Genomic DNA, 18637 nt, shown 5'->3' on the forward strand with positions numbered 1-18637 from the left:
CTGTGAACTGTCCTGCTCACTGCACCTAAAAAAGGATATTGTAGAGTTAGGAAAAGTGGAGAAAAGGACAAATAAAATGATCAAGGGGCTGGAGCAACTCCCCTATGAGGAAAGGTTACAACATCTGGGACTGTTTAGCCTAGAGAAGATGTGAGTGAGGGGAGACATGATAGAAGTGTACAAAATTATACATGGTTTGGAGAAAGTGGATAAGGAGGCATTTTTCTCCCTCGCTCATAATGTAAGAACCTGGGGTCATCCCATGAAGCTCATTGGTGGGAGATTCAGGACAGATAAAAGGAAGCACTTCTTCACACAGTGCATAATTAAACTATGGAATTTGCTCTCACAAGACGTAGTGATAGCCACCCATTTGGATGGCTTTAAAGGGGAATTAGACAAATTCATGGAGGAGAAGGCTATCAATGGCTACTAGTCCTGATGGCTCTATTCTACCTCGAGTATCAGAAGCAGTATGCCTATGTGCACCAGTTGCTGGGGAACATGGGTGGAAAGGTGCTGTCGCACTCATGTCCTGCTTGTGGGTTTCCCGTGGGAATCTGGTTGGCTACTATGTGAATAAAATGCTGGACTAGATGGACCCTTGGGTCTGATACAGCACTGCTCTTCTTATGTTCTTATTAAAGTACATCACACTAAATATATGTATATAAAAAAACAAGTTTTCACAACATCATAATTAACAAACAATTTGGGCAGCACAACCAATCGGGGAAGGTCTGGGTAAAAAGATGGGTCTCTAAAAGGTGCCTAAAGCATACCACAGTTGACACCTGCTGAATACCAGGGGTGAGAGGGCATCATAAGGTGGGTACCACCACAGAGGAGGCCTGCTTCTTGGCTGCTGTAAGATGGCAGTCTGCAGGTTGTGGTACAACCAGCAAGGCCTCCTAGGATTATCTTAATTATTACACAGCTCTATATTGGGGAAGGTGATCTGCTAGACAACTTGGTCCCAAGCGGAAGCAGTTATGGCAGTTTCAATCATGACTACTTGATGTGAGAAGTGAGGCGGTGTCCTCCCAGCTACTAACCTGTTTCTCAAGACACATCTTATGAGCACTGTACATCTTGTAAGACATATATGCCAGGGGCATTGTTTTAATTTAATGTCTGTTTCTTTGAATGCATCAACCAGGGTAGGCAAAGTATGATGTTGCCCTCAGCCAGTGAGGGAAATTAGATATTCTTATTAATGTGCTGTAGCCTCATGAGGAATGCATAAGCCATGCCAGTTTTCTTTCCCTATAAGTTCATCATAAGTTGTAAGCTACCCCTGTTGTGATGCAAGTACTTTGGGGTGACTTGGAGTTGAATGAGCAATTCAAACCCATTCACTTTACAAAAGCACTTATCCAGATGCTAGAATGCTAGAACTGGTTTGTTGATATGGATCAACACAGCTGCCTGAATTCATTCATTCATTCATTCCATTTATACCCCACCTTTCTTCCATTGTGGAACTCAAGGTGGCTACATGTGGTTCCCAGGTGGTCTGTCTCCCCTCCAGGCACTGGCCAGACCCAGACCTGCTTAGCCTCAGCAAGGTGGCTGCCTCATGTGCCTTCAGACTATGCCCTGGGACTCGGACTCTCCTTGGGGGCATAGCTATGTGGAATATCATAATGAGCACCTGCCCTTCAAAATGAACTACTACACCACTGGTGGTTGGCAAGAGTCATGGAGAGTGGTACCTATTGTGTAGAGCCTGTATAATCATCTATGCTGAAGGGTCACCACAAGTGAAATAGTCAATGGAATCAGGTCTCAAGGCTGTCCACTGGAGTTCTGTGGATACTAAAACAAAATGGCTGCTTTTAGATACAATACAGAGACACAGCATAATAAATTATCGAGGTAGTATGGGGCCTGAAAGTAATCTGGACTGGGGCAGGATACATCCTTTGCAACAACTCAAAGAGATCAAACATTTCCCACATTTTTGTATGCCAGGATGAAAAGCAGAGGGTGAATCAAAGCAGGAAAAGCCTGCAGAAGTAGGGATAAATTGATTAATGCACATGCAGATGGCTCAAGCAAATGCACTAAAAAGAAATTGGTGAGGATAACCTAGAGTTAAACTTACCAGATAATAAGATCTAGAGGAAATGTCCTTCTTGACCCTAAATATGACAATGAGCATTAAAAAAAAAACCAACTGTTGAGCCTGTCTTTCATTCCCAAATCAGTTTCTCTGACCAGAATAGGAGTTCATACTGTCTGATATTTCATCTCCAGTTGCGTGTGTCTCATGTGTGTGTCTCAGGGGAAGCAGGAAAAATACATCTTTCCTGACCCCAGTAGGGCACTACTGAGCTACCAGATTAAAACTCAGCATATAATATTGCCCAGACTTGTGTGACATGAGTGTACCTGGTCTTTCATTCTCTTTATTGGCCATCCAGGTAATATTTGTTATTATTATTTTGTGCATGCATATTTTGAGGGGCACAGATAGATGCCTTTTACTTTGATTCACCAACCAGTAGAGTGTTTGGGGTTTGGAGCCAATTGTATAAAAAGCAAACATTCCAGCAACATTGGAATTGATGCTTATAGAGTAGCAATGTGGTTTCCCAGCACCTGAGTTTTTCAACCAATGGCAACACTGGTTGTACTTGTATCAAATGTCTGTATCAAGTATGAAGCCTGCAACTAGCTGTTAGTCATGTACTGCATGTGTACATTCTAGGCTTAATATTTGTGGCTGAATATAATTCTTAGCCAATGCCCATGTTGTCACTTCTGTAATCGGATTTGAATCTTGAGTATTTTCTCAAGGTGATGCAACGTAAACATGGCAATTGGCAAGTCAGAGCAAGCACCTCTTGTCCTTATCTGCATCTCTCCTGTGAGCCTTTTCAAATCAGCCAGGGCGTAGCACTGCATTACGTGCAGCAATCTGGTCACCAGACAGTATTGACTAGGCTAAAGAAGACAGGACAATCCTCTTTCTTGTGGATAGGTCGCAGAAAGGTTATACAACAAACCTTTTGGAATTCTTTAGCTCTCTACTAGGGAGGAGTCCAGGACAAATTCATGGAGGAGAAGGCTATCAAAAGCTACTAGTTCTGATGGCTATATGCTACCTCCTGTATCAGAGGCAGTATGCCAATATGCACCAGTTGCTGGGGAACATGACCTGGAGGGTGCTGTTGCACTTGTGGTCTACCTGTGGGTTTCTCACAGGCAGTTGCTTGGCCACTGCATGAACAGAATGCTGGAGGAGATGGACCCTTGGTCTGATCCAACATGGCTCTACTTATGTTCTTATGACTATTTATTTTCAATATGCCATCAATACGCTGAGGACATCTAGCTCTGTATCTCCTATTGATCCATTTCAGCCGAGGCACTGGAAATGCTGGGCTCAGTAATGGATCAAGGATATAGTTTAAATGGATTAAAGGTGGGCAAACAAACTGATGCTCAGTCCTGACAAGACAGAGGTGCTGTTAGTGGGTGGTTTGTCTGTCCAGGAAGGAGGGTCGGATCAAGGCCATGATGGGCTCCAGGGCTAGCCATCTGTAGTGGCCCCCTACTCTGCCCCCAATACTGAACTCACACACATTTGTGCACAAACACACACGTGTGCACACACACACACAGCATCAACAATGTACAATGATAATGCAAAAACGTTTTTCACTATATATTTTAATGTAAGTCATCTTGCATGCTTTCCTGGAAGCAAAAGATTAATATCTCTTCCATCAACACTAGCTTTCCCTTTACAGCATACAGCACAGAGACACAGAAAACATAAACATTGAAGTACTTTCTCTCTCTCTCTCTCTCTCTCTCTCACACACACACACACACACACTCAAGGAAGAGACACAGAGTGACTCACTGCCTCTTTCAGACACAACTGCCAAAGAGAACACACACATACACAGCCAGTGCTGCCCCAGGACATTTTGCAGCCTGAGATGGAGCAGCAAATGCCTCCCATTTCTCACAGGATAATAAGGGCCAATCACTACTTCTCAGCCTTGTCTCACACTGTGTTCATAATAAGCCCCTCTAGCATGTAAAATGGCGATCTGTGCCTTCTCCCAGATGAGCCTGCCCAGGTCTTAAAATCTTCAGGACAGACCCTTCTTTTGAGACCAGCATGTCTGGTGGCAACTTGAGAGAGGGCCTTCTCAGTGGCCACTATAATCAGGCTAGCTTTGCTTCCTCTCTGCTGTCCTTCTACCAGCAGTCAAATACCTTTTTATTCAAGCAGACCGTTGGTGTGTAAACAAGTCTGTTGGGTTGGATGTTGTTTTTATTCTGTTATTGGTGCGTTTTCATGCATGTGTTTATTATTGTTTTAATCAAATTCCCTTTGGATCATAGGCCACACTGAGTGCCATTTTTCTTGGCAGAAAGGCAGGGTAGAAATCAAACCCGATCAAGCTAATGTTACCCTAAAATATACATATTTGGTACACATTTTACCCTAAAATATACATTTTCCAAAGCATTGTGGTGGTGGTGGTCAATGTATGCATTTTAGCCATGAAGTGTGAAAACAAAAAGATAACAACATGCCAATCATGCCAAGTACTTCATGTCCAAGAAGTACGAATCAGGTTGGTTTCCTTAAAAAGAGACCCAAATAAAATCCTTGAGCGTTCCTAGTCAGAACTGGTTTGTTGAATGTATTGGATTTGGTTTTGAACAAGTGGTGAGGAGTCAGGTGTGAACTTACACAGAGTCACATGCAGTATGTAGTAGCATATGTATACTTATTTGGTAGAGCAGTTGGCAACTATTATGAAGTTAGAGTTAGTTTCCATAGTTGTATAAGGAAGGTCAGTGCTTTTTGTTACTAACAAAGTTAGATAATGCACAGCAGTCGTCTTGCATGGTTTGTACTTTTCTTGTTGATAAGAAGGCTCCTCTCTTTGCTGTGAGAAACTTTCTTTCCTGCCAAGAAATTAACCCCCCCCCCTTCCTTGGTGAAGGGAGGGAGGTGTGTGTGTGCCTTCTGACAGTCTTTAACTCAGTGAGACAAGCCCTATAAAATCCTGGGCAGATTGGCCTATTACCTTTTCTTGTCTGAGATGGGGAAGGTGCACTACCTGCTCAGATAAACAGCCACCCAGGATGGTGCCCATTGCATCCAGCAAACCAATGCAACACCAGTTGAAGGGACTGTGATCTACCAATTGAGGGGCATGCGTAAGCTTTTCTTTGCCTTTATTATCTGCATCCATTTTCTATCAATACATTCATTCACACAAGTGCACTTGAGTCATATTGGTACCTTTGAATATGTTTAGTGTGGGACCTGACTGGATCAGGTTTAAAACACTGGATAAGACCAAAACTCCACCTGGCTGAGCATTCTGTTTCTCCAACAGTGATCAGTCAGATTCATCCAAGAAGCCCACAAACAGGGTTTGAAGGAGATGGCCCTCCAAGGCTGCCTGCCCTAGCTTCTGTTATTGAGAATTATACTCTCTCCAAACATGGAGGCTCCATTTCATTTTCATGGCTAATAGCCCTTGATAGACTCATCCTCTATAGAAGCTGTGGTTGAGATGGCTGTGAGTTATGGCAGGGGATGCACATGATGGCCTTATAGAAGGAGCGGGAACCTGAGGCCTTCCAGATTTTGTTAGACTACAACCCACATCATCCCTGACCTTGACTATTGGCCATGATGGCTGGAGCTGATGAGAATCCAACATCTGGAGGGCCAGAGGTTCCCTACCCCATGCCTTATGGGATCCTCTTGATTCTATAATTCAAGCAAGACAAGACTTGGAGTTAAGGATGGGCTGAAAGGAAACTAGCCTTTTAGATTACCACCCCTCTACCCCCACAGCTCAGTGCACTGCTTCAAAGCCTTGTGTCTTTTTCTAGTGGGAAAAGTCTGCTGTCACCTGGGTTTCCCCTGTGAGTTTATTTATATAGGTCATATTGAGACTCCATCTCTCTTTCTTTTGAGATGAAGCCATGACTGACTGTTAACACAATGCAAGAGTTTTAGGCATTAGGAGTGTCTCTACAAGCACTTTGCGGCTCTTTATTTCCTTGCTCTATGGGGAATGCCTTGTCAAGACCACATGTAAACAGCGTTAACTCTGCTAGAGAGGAAAGAAAAAGAGAAGAGAGTGCTCTCAAGTGTGTCTTTCCCATTTTAATAAAGTCTGGTTTAGAGAGGGATGTGAGCAGCACGTTAAACAATGCACAAGTATGTGCAACAGGCCCCTTGGGCCTCAGGCCTGACGACTCCTCATAAATCCATGGACGCCACTATCCACTCTAATCTGGATGCAGCAGCATGGATCTGTCAAAAATGAGAACTTCTGCAAAAGATTAATTATTTGCTCCGACAGGGTCCATGCTGAGACTCTTTAAAGGATTCATTTTCTATTACTAAGCTCTGAAAGAAGGTTTCAGTGTTCCCATCATCCCTCACACACGCATTTGTCCTCAAAACAAGACAGGGAGGATGCACAGAACAGAGAACCATCTAATGCTTTTGCTTTGCTTTTTTTGCAGTGGAAACCATTCATCCAAAATCTACTGCCCACAGGTTGGACCATGAGTTACTTCACCGGGTGACCTAACATTCTCCAGATGGCAGCTCTATGGGGAGCCTGTCAACCATCCCAGGGGACATATGGCTGCATTTTCTCATGGGCCACCTCTACTTAATGCTACCTATTTGGACTGCATGGCCTGTACTGGTCCTGCACAGGCCTCTGCCAGCTAGGGTGGCCATGTGTCCTGCCTGACAGGTTGACAGTCCTCTATCTGAAGGGCTGTCAGAGGACAGTCCTCTATTTGAATGCATCCTTTATTTGAAGGACTGCCCCAGTCCAAGGTCAGTTTAAAGAAAAAGAACCCTAAGAGCAGCGGCCTTGAAGTTGCCCACCAAAAGTGAGTACCTGGACAGAAGGCTGAGTAGACAAACAGGTCACCTGGGCACAGTCTTTCATGCTATGGTGAGAACTATTGGGTTACATCCAACTGCATCCCTCTATCAGCAGAATGGACTACACTAGTAGAACACATGCCTCCTTCCCCTACAGCCAGCCCCCTGCCCCTCAAAAAACACCTGCTCCATAGACAGTGCTGTTCGTCTGCAATTTGTCACACTCTGACCTGGGAGTCATTTTGATGGAACTCAGTAGGAACTTATCTCTGAATAGACATGCACGCACCGCATGGTGCTCTCACACCCATCTTTATGCAGGCATTCTAGAAGTGTGCCAGCTCTCTGCATGCAAGGAGGGAGAGTGTGGATGAGCATGCTAGCACTGCCGCCTCCATCATGTCCTTATTGCCTCTGTGTTCAGCAGGTAGGGATGTGCGAACCCAGCCCAGCTCCGGCCCTCTGGGCACCCGCTGAAGCACCTCCCCCACTCGCCCCCGGACCTGCGCTTGAGCCCCCACAAGCTCAGCGAGTCGCCAGCACTCACCCTGGGCCCATCCCGTGAGCGCTTGCCATTTTGCCACTGTTTTTATGGGGAAAAGGGGAACTTAAAAATGCGCAGTTCAGGGCCGGGAAAGCTTAATATGAGCAATATTAATAATGCCTCCAGTATTGTACATATTAAGCTTTCCCATCCCAAAACTACTCATATTTAAATACGTGCATTTTTTTAGGCTCCTTTTTTCCGTTAAAAAAAAAGCAGCTTCAAAATGGCAGGCGCTCATGGACTGATCGGGGTGAGTCTCGGAGGGGCGTGAGCAAGGGCAGGGGCTTGGTGGGTGACGTCTGGGGGTTGCGGGCAGGGAGGCCCGGTGGACTCCTGGACCCAGTTGGGCATCCGCAACATCCCTAAAGCAGGTAACTGCCTGTACTGTGCAGCCTCCTCTGTTCATGGAGGCTCCCCATACCATTTAGAGCCCAGATTTACCAGGGCTCTAAGATTCTCCCATGGACAAAAGAGGCTCCTTGCTACAGCCAGTTGCCCTCTCCACATGTAGGGTGAAGAGGACATGATGGAGGAGGAGCAGAGCTAGCTCCCACCTCCCCACTCTCTCTCTTCACATGTGGCACTTACACACTTTTAGAATGGCTGCATAAGGCAGCCTTCGCTAATCTGGTGCCCTCCAGGTGTTTTGGACCACAACTCCCAATGTTTGTGACCACTGACCATGCTGGCTGGAGTTGATGACAGCTGAAGTCCACAACAGCTGGAGAGTGCCAAGTTGGGGAAGGCTGGCCTAGGGCTACCCAGATCCTAAACACATGTAGTAAATGCCATGGTTCTGAATAAATGTGTTTAGGATCACAGAGCTTTAAAAACTGATTTTGTGCCAGAATCAATTAGACTAGTAGACAGCTGGCAGGTGCAGGACAACTACTGCATCTTTTGGGAGGAAGAGGCTTTACATATAGTCACCTGCCTCTTTGAAGCTTTCTCATTGAGCTATAGGATGCTGCTGGACCTCTCTAGAGGCCAAAGCAGGTCATTGTTTGTTGAATTCAGGGACAATACCTGGTTTTAAGAGGAAGCTCCCACTATGATATAGTCTGACTTGCACAGAGTTTCATTCTAAACATTCATGGAAATTTGAAGCTTCATATTATTTCCAAAGGTGTGTGGAAATGCAGAAAATTTGTTTGCATGCTGGTTTTCCCTTTTCTCTGTTTAAGCATTCACACTCTTAATATGGTCTCCCATGAGACACCCATGAACATGATGCAAATGTACTTTGAAGTACACTATCCATTTCTCCTACTATGAACACTAGGCTGGTGCAGTGCATAGCCTGTGGTGCTCTTCACATCCTTGCTCAGCAAGGGTGCTCATTGGGTGGCCATCTGTGTGGTGCTATCTCTCGGCCTAATCTCCCTTAACGAAGTGGATCTGAGTCTGACATGAGATAAGGCTATATAACCAGCTGTGACTAGGGATGTATGGATTATGGAAAATCTGTTCCATCTATGTTTTGCGGATTGTTAGGTGCCTTTATTTTTGTTGTCTGCCCATCGACAACATCGGATTTTTTTTTGTTTCGAAACTTGCACAAATTCACATTTGTGCAAATGTTCAATTGTGTAATTTTGCACATGTGCATATGCGCATATTCCAGGCAATGTGCATTTTCAGGCTTTAGCCTATGGAGAAAATGTGCATTTTTGGTTGGGGTTTGTGTGTGTGTATTTTTCTATTTGTACAAAATTTGGGAAAGTTAGAAAATCACTCTGCAAGTCCATGGAATCCACCCGACAGGGGGAAAGCCGGTCTGCTGAGGAATCTGCGGGTTGGATTCATGAAAATCAGAACTCATTTGGTTCCATTCTGGATTTCTTTGACATCCCTAGCTGTGACCCTTGGAGAACAGAAAAGAAGTCATACGAGTGACACTGCTGTTGCCTCTTCCCTCTGAATAGTCAACATGATAACTTCATAAAAGGTAAAGGTAAAGGTGTCCCCAACCAGTCGTGTCCGACTCTAGGGTGCGGTGCTCATCCCCGTTTCTAAGCCGAAGAGCCAGCGCTGCCTGAAGACGCTTCCGTGGTCATGTGGCCGGCATGACTGAACACCGAGGTGCACGGAACGCTGTTACCTTTCCCGCCGAGGCGGTACCTATTTATCTACTTGCAATTTCTTGCTTTCGAACTGCTAGGTTGGCAGAAGCTGGGACTGAAGACGGGAGCTCCCTCCGTCACGCGGCATAGTGAAGGCCAATTTCTTGTTTGTGGTGTATCAACAGGGATGGAAGAATCTGTTTTGATTTCTGTCAGTTATTATGAGAGAAATTATTATTCCAATCTAAAGCTCGGTTCATCCTGAATGTTGAGACTATTTTGAATCTTATGTTTGGTTTGTCCTGAGTAGTGAGATTTTTTTTTCCTGGAGTTCACATAAAATACATACACATGTTTGTATGCATTTTTGTATGCATGTTTGCCTCATATACATTTGTTTTGCAAGCAATTTCCCTAACATAGTGCATTTTAAAATATTGTTTTCATGAATACACACTTTTTGTATGAATTTTTTTTTACTTGGCAAACTCCATTGCAACCGTCAAAGAAGAGTGAATTTTGAAGGATAACTGAGTTTCAGTCCATGTATCGATTCAAAACTAGAAATTAGATACATTCTTATTAAAATGCAAACTGAACAAATTTCTCCCCCATCCCTATGTGTGATTAGTTATTCATGAAGCTGATGAATGTGTTTGGTAGAGCTCTCCCAAAGCTTGTGCACAGTAGTCTCACATATCACCATATGCAAGACTGCTCATGCCAAACACACACACATCTACAGCCATTTCCCAGCTATTTTCCTGCGTGATTTTTTTCAAAGCAGGTGAACAAGGGAAAGTACTTTCAGCCTCAGAGCCATCATTATCACTTGACTCTGGATTAAGGATGTATGAGAAATTCATTTCAGTTTGGTTTTTGATCAGGATTTACCCAGCCTGCACCTTCTGGACTGAACACAGACTCCAATGCAATCTGTGGTCAAAGTCCCTACATCTCCAAGCTTGCAAGGTGATTCACGGACCCCCCACCCCAAATGTGCACATTTGAAAAATGTGCATGAAAAAAGGTATGTTTCTGAAAAATGTGCACAAATATGCTTTAATCAATGGGAGAAGAATGCATACATTTCAAAGATGTGCATTACTGATGGGTACATTCGGAAAAAATATGTATGAAAATATGCACTGATTTTCATGCAAAAACAAAAGAATGAAACGAAGTTTGCAATCTGATATGGACTCGAGGCGGAATGACCTTTGGGGTAGAATTCACAGAACTCTGGCAAGCTCAGGTTTTGCTGATTCAAACATCCCTACTCTGGATCATAATGACTGACATTCTTGATTTTGTCATTGCTCTCCAGAAATGTCCTCCAAAAATTATCAGACAAAGCAACACACACTAGTACAGCCTTCCCTAATTCAGGGCTCTCCAGCTGTTTTGTACCATGATTCTTATCATTATTGACAGTTGGCCATGCTACTGGAGCTGATGCAAGTTGATGGTCCAAAATACTCAATGGGCACCATGTTCGGAAAGGCTGCAGTAACTAAACTTTTTGCAAGATGGTACATTTTTTTTGCAGGGAGTTCACCAATGCATCTGTGTATCCCTTCCTTTAAAAGTGCCCAGAACTGCTGGAATCAAAAAGGGATCAGCCTATTCATAACAGAGCTACTCTGGCGCATTCTGACAGAGTACCCTGCTCCAGTCTGTCCTTGCCAGAATCCATAAATTCAGAAAAAGGGAAGAATGATTACCTAATGTGTATTTTTTCTCCCATCAGAAGAAAGGGTACCAGATGCATCCCTATGCAATCTACAGTGTGATCCTAAGCATATTTAGGGCATTGGTTACAAGTAAATATAAGTATGCTTGATTTTCCCAGCATGAAGTAATTCAACTAGCTTGAAGTTCACTTGTGGACATTATTTCATCCAATGAACCGAAGCCAGGTAAAAGTGCCTTGACGCAACACAGGAACCTTGCTTGAGATACAATCATTTATGCTGGCCTCAGGACAGGGTTGGGTATTGCTGGGACTTCACTTAACTCCTCTACAATCAGCATATCCCTGCTAGCAGTAGCTTGACTGATGTCACGTTGAAGCCTCTGCTGCAACTCGAAACCTGTCCAGGCATTTCAAAACCATTGCTAGAGGTGGTTTTGACCTGGGGTCCAACTTGTCTTCATGTTCCAAACTTCAGGAGAGAACAGGACATGTCCTGATAAAAGAGATGCACTGGCATTCGGCCTCACCGAGATCCGTCACGGAATTCTCTGACATCCCTAATCTAAATGGAGAGGAAATACTAAGTGTTCCAAAGGAGGAGGAGGATGCGAAGCAAAAAACGGAGACTGCTTATCTGAGGAAGGGCATGGCTAAAGATGTAAGACTGACATTGCCTCTTCTGCCTGAGTATCCATAATGATAGCAGCGCTCATTACTCTGGGCAGGAACATCTTTGTAAACAAAGATTGGGGCCTGAAGTAAGTTGCCTCCACAGCTTTTGGTTTCTGCCATCTTTCAGAAGAGAATTGAGATAAACACATGCCAAAAAGAGTAGGCCAACAGTGAGGAATGTGTGGCCCTCCAGATGTCATTGGACTGAAAACTCCCATCAGACCTAACTAGCATAGCAAATAGTGAGGGATTATGGGAGTTGCAATCCAATAACATCTGGAGGGCTAGACATTCCGTAGCCCTGGATTAGGGGGAGAAACAGCAACAATTCACAACTAAATACAGAGCTTCCTAACCTAACCATAGGAAAGATTTCACTGTTTTACATGGAAGGATTTAATCTGATGTTTTAGTAGTTGTCAGCAAGCCTTCGGGGATCTCTTCATACTCTAAAGCAATAGTGGCCACAGCTGAAGTCCTAACCATGAGGTAGTACTAGTGCCACTCTGGAGCATGTTATGTAGCATATGCAGCCTTCAGGACCTTTGGTGTGGTTTCGCCTCTAGTTTATAAACTGGTGACAAGGCAGAACTGCAGCACAAGGCAAGCAGGAACTTCTGACTATGCTATAAGCAGCCCCTGGGCCCTCTGGCTCCTGCCCAGGTGCACCAACATCGCCTACTGCAACCTTCCCAAACCTTCCCATACTGATCGTAGTGGCCTGCTATGCACTACCTTCCTGGACTAGCAAGTGGGCCAAAATGTAGCTATAGTCTATCCATCAGATTTCACCCTTCCCAAACGTTCTGATGCAGTTCTTAGCTCAGAAAATACATCAAACTGCAGTTTAAAATGCATATTTTCAGAGAAAATGCACATTTTCAATGAGAATACATTAAAAATTTATATTATACATATTTTAAAAACTATTTCAGTGTGGGCACTTTTCTGAGGACGTCTTAAAAAATGCACCTTAGATTAATGTGGAAATGGGACAGAACAGACTTATGGGTGAATACTTGCAAAAGTGGCACCGAATGGAAATAGACTGATGTGTCTGTCTATCCAACAAGTCACATGTACCCTTAGACATTAATCCAGTTAGACATTAACTTATATGACCTGCAGATACCAGGAGTGAACAAAGCCATATAAAGGTAACTGCAGTAGGGTGTATTGCTTCTGCCTGAGGACAAAACCTCGAGTTGAAGTGGGCCGCTTAGGACCATTGTGCCCCTTCCAAGGCAAAGCAGGCACAAAGTGGCCCGGAGCGAGTCGGGGGCTCACCAAAGCGCTTGGTGAGCTTCAGAGCTTCGGCCCCCGGCCCCGCCCCCCAAGCCCAGCCCCGCTGCCCTGGTGCCTCCAGGTCCTTACCTGAGTCACCTTCTCCACTGCTGCCACCACCTCCTCGCCACCACCGTGCCGCCACCTTCGCCACTGCACCGCCTTCTCTGCCACCACCATCTCCTGATGCCCGGACGCATGGCGACTCGCTGGAAGAAGACCAGTCAGGGCTCAGGAGATGGTGGCAGCAGCGGTGAGGAAGACAATGGCAAAGCAGCGGTGAAGAAGAGGAAGACAAAGGCAGTGGCGCAATGGAGAAGGTGGCGGTGCAGCAACGTAGAAGGTGACGGTGGTGGTGACAAAGGAGGAGGTGGCCCAGGTAAGGAACTGGGGGGTTGAGTGGGAGCATCGGGGGGTACATGAAGCAGGGTTCGCCATCTGAACCCCATTTCGGATTTGGGGCCGAGGCAGGTTGCCCCCCTCCCCCCAAATCTGCCCAAGCCAGATCAGGCCCACCTCGGAAGCCACAAAGCGGCTTCCAAGTCAGATCAGGGGGTCCCTGCACAGCCCTAAATTGCAGAATGCAGAAGACATAATTTGTTGAAACAAGTCAAGCCATACACAAATAAGTCAAATCACACGCTACAAGGGAATGCAAAAACCAACAAAATGCAAAAAACACCTTCCAACATTTTGGATGCCATTTCCTCCAAAGACTATCTAACTCATTTCAATAGTGTTAGAAACTGGAAATAGGCATGCTGATTTCTGCAATCAAGTTTTAAGTTCATCAAAATATCCAGATCATAAATAAATGTTTTGGCATCAAAAGCTTTTGATGTTCTGAACTCAACATGCATAGGATTGCTGCAACTTTAATGTATTATTGCATTTCAACTGGAGGAGGTGTCTCTGGATTTTCTATCTCAGTCACCAAAGTGCTCTGGCCCTGCTCTTCTGTGTAGCTGCATAAAGCACGCACACTTTCTTCATTAGATGTCACAATTAAGCAGTACAGGAGTACGAAGCATGTCAGGACTTGACAGTGTGCAAGCTGTGAGAAGCGGTTGTGTGTGGTCCCCCTAATTGATACTTGAATCAAAATGAATCTTGATTGACACTGCCCTACTACAAATCACAAAGAATGCAGGAATGCAACCCCTTTTCATATCCCTGGGATTCTGTGAATTCTGAAGGCTGAACTAACCGTGTGTGTGTGTATGCGCATGTGTGTGAGAGTGCATGCGTGGGATGGATTAAAACACACACACAACTATTCCACAGGTGCTAACAAGTGCACTCTAGCAAGTGGCCCCAGACCATCAACACAGCTGGCAGCTGAGCAAGGGAAATAGGGAGGCACCTGCAAAAAGAACAACATCCAAAGCGTTTGCTTGTACAAAATAATCACCTAAGAATACAGACAGGTCCCAGCTCATAAGCAAAGCAAACAGCTGCCTTAATGTGGCCCGTTTGGAAAGATTTATGAATAGGGCTGTTTTATTCTCCCTCTCAACACCCACACCAATCCTCAAGATTAAAAAAACAACAACTGTGGCACATGCTATTGTTACTAGTGCTAGAGCGCTCCAGTTGTTCTTTACTGTCTCATTCCTGCTCGTATCAACCAAATCGGGCACCCTAGTGTTAGGTTTCCCAGCAGTTGTGTATAGTCGAGAGTTGTTCCTTGTTCCAGAATATCAAAGTGCCACCACATCATACTGTAAAAGGTAAAGGTGTCCCCAACCAGTCATGTCCGACTCTAGGGTGCGGTGCTCATCCCCCGTTTCTAAGCCAAAGAGCCAGCGCTGTCCGAAGACGCTTCCGTGGTCATGTGGCTGGCATGACTGAACACCGAGGTGCACGGAACACTGTTACCTTTCCCGCCGAGGCGGTACCTATTTATCTACTTGCAATTTCTTGCTTTCGAACTGCTAGGTTGGCAGAAGCTGGGACTGAAGGCGGGAGCTCACTCCGTCACGCAGCACTCGGGTCTCGAACTGCTGACCTGCCGACTTTCCAGTCTGCAGTTCAGCGTCTTAACCACTAAGCCACCGCAGTCCCACACATCATACTGTAGATTCCCCTTATTTTGGGCATTGCAACTCCAAAGGGTCCCTCATTTTTTAAAATTCTGATTCAGCAACCTTTGTACCTCTGAGAACATGGTGAAATGGCCATACAACTGCTTCCTCGTATCTCCAGATCCTGACTTGTTTTCATGTTGTATTATTTGGCAGTGCCACTGCTTAACCTACTCTCTGAAGCTTCATGGTGGCACAGAAGTGGGATCTTGGAGTTTCTGGTGAAGAATTGAGCAGGAAACTACTAGAGGTTACAGAAAACACTCAGCTACTGCCACCTATGGATGTCAGAGGAATCTTCCTGAGGGTTGAGCTTTGCCGTGCTTTCATCAGTTCAGCCCCGCGGACTTTGGTTTTATTGTTTGTTTTCTAAAAGTGACATTTCAGCTCTAATTTGCTTAATTTGAGCAAATTGCAGCTGTAATATGCTTGATTTGTGCAAATGTTGCTTTAAGAAAAAAAAATCTGAGAAGAGTTCCTGGATTCCTGGAAAAAGCCCATGGCTCAGCTCACAAATGCAAGCCAAGCCAGGGGCTCCAGGGAAATAATCCTGTGAGCCCCCAAAGGGCCAGATTTCCCTGCGGCCATTCCTACTGCAACCCTACATTTAGTTCTCCTCTCCTGCTCCCCAACATTCCTACTGCCATAAATGTGGAAGCCTAGAATAGGAATGGGGGAGAAATTCATTTAGTTAATATGAATTTTAATGTGAATTTACCTAATTTAGCACTTTGGAATCAAAACGCACATTGAAATTAAGTTATCCTTCAGAATTCTCACTTTGAATTTTACAGTGGAGCTCTCCAATAAAAAAAATGAATACAAAAATGTGTATATTACAGAAAATAAAACCCATTATATTAGGAAAATTACTTGCAAAAATATGCATATTGGGCAAAATTGCATACAAAAATGCATGTATTAGGAGAAATGTGCTCAAAAATGTGTACAAATTTTCATGAGAATTTTTTTAGAAATCCCAAAGTTTAGGGTGAACCAAATTTAAGATTGGAAAATTCTCAGATGTTTAGGGTGAACTGAACTTAAGGCTGGAAAAATGAGAAACTGGGAGAAACCAAAATTTACAGATTCATCCATCCCTAAGTCAGAGCAGCACATCTTCTTAGAACTGAATTTCATAGTGTGCAAATTCTAGGGATGTACGAAACGACTTTCCTGTTTCGTTTTGTGACATCCGCGGTGGGGGGGGAGGCGCTCCGTCCCTCCCCCTGAAATCCTCGCCGGCCGGCTCTGCTCCTCGGCGACTCCGTGGAGCCTCTGGCCAGGGCCGCCCGCAGCGACATCCGGCCACTGCTGGGCTGTGCAGGGACACAAATGGCAGCCGCCGTAGCCGCCACCATTTGCGTCCCTTTTTTTTGCCGTGATAGGCTACGTAAATATTTACGTAGCCTATCACAGCAAAAAAAAAAGGGAATGCAAATGGTCGCGACTATGGCAGCCACCATTTGCGTTCCCTTTTTTGCCATGATAGGCTACGTAAGTATTTACGTAGCCTATCACAGGAAAAATTGTGAAGCGAATGGTGGCCGCAGACACGGCCGCCATTCGCAAAGCAGCGTGAACAGCACCAGGTAGGTGCTCCGTTTCGCGTGCCTCTTGCGGGGTGGTGGGGCAGAGGGACTTTGTTCCGCCACGGATTTTGGGGGGCCAAATGCACTGGCATTCGGCCTCAGTGATATCCGTGGTGGAATTCTCCGCCATCCCTAGCAAATTCTAGATTTGAATTTTTTTTCTAATCTAAATGTGATTTTGTCAAAACACATGATCTAAACTTAGAGATCCTGTAGGAAAGAGAGACTGGTTGAGACTGTGAATGACTGAAAGTTCAGCTACATCGCTGAGTTTCATATTTTAGAGCACAAGTGGGGAACGTGCAGCTCTCCAGATGTTGTTGTACTACACCTCCCATCATCCTTGAGCATTGGTCATTCTGGCTGGTGCTGATTGGAGTTGTAGTCCAACAACATCTAGAGGGCACCACATTGGGGAAGGGCTTGATTAAAGCATTTCATTCCCAGCTATACCACAATACATGCTACCTCCAGTATGAGAGGCAGTATGCCTATGTAGACCAGTTGCTGGGGAACATGGTCGGGAGGGTGCTGTTGAACTCATGTCCTGCTTGTGGTTTCTTGGTCGACAGCTGGTTGGCCACTGTGTGAACAGAATGCAGGACTAGATGGACCCTTGGTCTGATCCAGCAGGGCTCTTCTTATGTAGTGTCTTCACTCCCAAGGTAGGGCTGCCATGTTCTGGTGCCCTAAATCCAGGCAAACCAATTTGTCAATTACACAAACCATGTGCACATTAACAGTTGATTTGTCTATCACTTGTTTTGTGTCTGTTCTGGGCTACTCTCTCAAAACACTGGGGAAGGATCAGAAGAAGCACATCTTTACCCAGCTATTTTGCTCATACCAGGATTTGCTGATGCTTCCTTCCCAGACAGCAGCAGAGCTTGTCGGCACAGTGTTGTAGCAAGCTGCTGTCCCCTACTGTGTCTGATTCTGTTGCTGCAGCACAGCAGTATGGCCCTGGCCAAATAATGTGCAAGCAGAAGTTCCAAGCACGGAGAGGACCTTGTTCTTTCTCCTACATGCTGAACCTGACTGCTGAATAGTGAAAGAAAACACAACACGCTCCCCCTTAGCTTTGGTCAAAAGCAGATGGAAAGCCCTCATAGTCAGATGAAGCAAGATCAGACGTAAGTAAAGGGCTGTCCTGTGCCCACCTACCTGGGAGTAGTACCAGTGCATGCCCAAGACATTCTGCTGCCTCGGGCAAAGAACAAGATGGCGCCCTTTCCTGTTCCATGTACAAAAGCCGACTGGGCTATTCCTTCAACACTGACAATGGAAAAGCATCCTCCACTGCACCTGAAGGCAGCAGGCTAGCTTAGGGGGTGCAGGGCAAGCCATGCAGCACACAGCACTCCCCTCCAGCACCTTGCTGCCACCTCCCATCAGCTGCTGCCTAAACAAACTATCTCACTCAGCCTAATGGTGGTGCCAGCCGAGAGAAGTACAGTCTGTCTCCCCAGCATTAAGAATTAACACCTTGCTTTCAAACCCCACTGCATCGCTGCAGAGTAGTACATGCTCAGTTCACATGGAAAACCAGCCAGTTCAGAAGCCGGACAGGAGCCCAAATGTACGCACTTTTTCTGGCATGGTGAGAGCCACCCTTTGAAGTCTGGTGGTGACTTCTTCCTGTGTCGTACAGCCAGCCCTGTATGGTGCCTTCTCCCTCATTAGTGTGTGTTCTGAACAACTCAGAAGTCATGGTGCTCAGTTTAGAGATGTCAGAGAAATCCGGAATGGGCCCAAGTGAGTCTGGATTTCTTGTAATCCAGTCCATGAATTCCATGATGGA

The sequence above is a fragment of the Heloderma suspectum genome, chromosome 1 (assembly GCF_057233095.1).
Source record: "Heloderma suspectum isolate Gila_16-S chromosome 1, 16-S_ref, whole genome shotgun sequence".
In the NCBI taxonomy this organism is placed as follows: Eukaryota; Metazoa; Chordata; class Lepidosauria; order Squamata; family Helodermatidae; genus Heloderma; species Heloderma suspectum.